The sequence below is a fragment of the Mirounga leonina genome, unplaced genomic scaffold (assembly GCF_011800145.1).
Source record: "Mirounga leonina isolate KUSES-001 unplaced genomic scaffold, KU_Mleo_1.0 Mir_432, whole genome shotgun sequence".
Taxonomy (NCBI): domain Eukaryota; kingdom Metazoa; phylum Chordata; class Mammalia; order Carnivora; family Phocidae; genus Mirounga; species Mirounga leonina.
In genome coordinates, this window is record NW_023270750.1 from 943 (window position 1) to 2,434 (window position 1,492).

Consider the following 1,492-nt stretch of genomic DNA (forward strand, 5'->3'; position numbering starts at 1 on the left):
TAGTTATTAAATTTTGATTTTTTTATCATCTATATGTTTCTGAACATTTTTTATTGCAGAAGGCTTCTATGTTTTCATTTGTTTCAAGCATATTTATAATTTGTTTTTCAATCATTTTTCTGGTGACTGAGTTAAGTACTTTGTCACATAATTCTAACATTTCCATCATTTTATTGTTGACAACTCTTTATTGTCTTTTCTCAGTTTGGGGATTTTCATTGTTATTGGTATGAGGAGTGAGTTGTTCTTTTAAAAGTGGACATCTAAATTATAATAGTATAAGATACATGTGTCTTCTGTAAATCTTGTGTTTTAGCAGAACTCCTCTGCTATTGGTCTGTTGGGTAAAATGGCTACCTTGTTCTTTTTTTATTATTATTATGTTATGTTAATCACCATACATTACATCATTAGGTGTTGATATAGTGTTCCATGATTCATTGTTTGCGTATAACACCCAGTGCTCCATGAGGAATGTGCCCTCTTTAATACCCATCACCAGGCTAACCCATCCTCCCACCCCCTCCCCTCTAGAACCCTCAGTTTGTTTTTCAGAGTCCATCGTCTCTCATGGTTCCTTGTTCTTGATGGTTGAAAGTAGAAACCTTCATTCTCTGTTTGATCTCTATTAACATCTGAATGAGGGTGGAAGATGATGCTTATTAATACTGGGAAGGAAGTTTCAGGGAGCATATATTGTATATATATGTTAATAATGATATCACCTAGTTGAAAGTGTTATTGTGGGGTAGAAATGGGACTGAGTATACCATTCAATGTACTCAGAGGACTGCCTGGCACATATTTAAGTTTGACCAATATAACTATGTATTTAAGTGATAAATCCAGTTTATAAATAAAATTTCCTTAGAATTCATGACATTCAATGACTTCATTTTATAATGGAAAGAACTAGGGCCAGACAGTGAAAGGAAACATACTAAGCTAAGCACATTGATTATAATGCTTATTGAAAAAATGGTATATTTGTGTCTGTTTCAAGTATATAATCCTGACTCCATGTTTCCCTTCAATTTTTATCAAGTGCATTTAGTTTTTATACATTTTAATACTGTCACAATTAGGACATCAGCAAAATCATTAGAGAAATTATTATATCTGTATCACAAATGTTCAAGTTTAAGAAATATTTTAAATCAAAGCAGATTTTACAAGTGTGGAGAAAACAATACACAGTACTATAAATATAGATCATAAACAAAACTAATTAAAACCAAATTTCTTTGAACCCTCAAAAACATATAGAAGCTTAATATTTAGCTTGTCATATAATTTAGAACATATAAATTCATTCCCTCTTTTTTTTTCTTATTTTTTTAAAAGATTTTATTCATTTATTTGTGAGAGAGAATGAGAGACAGAGAGCACGCGAGGGAGGAGGGTCAGAGGGAGAAGCAGACTCCCCGCTGAGCAGGGAGCCCGATGCGGGACTCGATCCTGGGACTCCAGGATCTTGACCTGAACCGAAGGC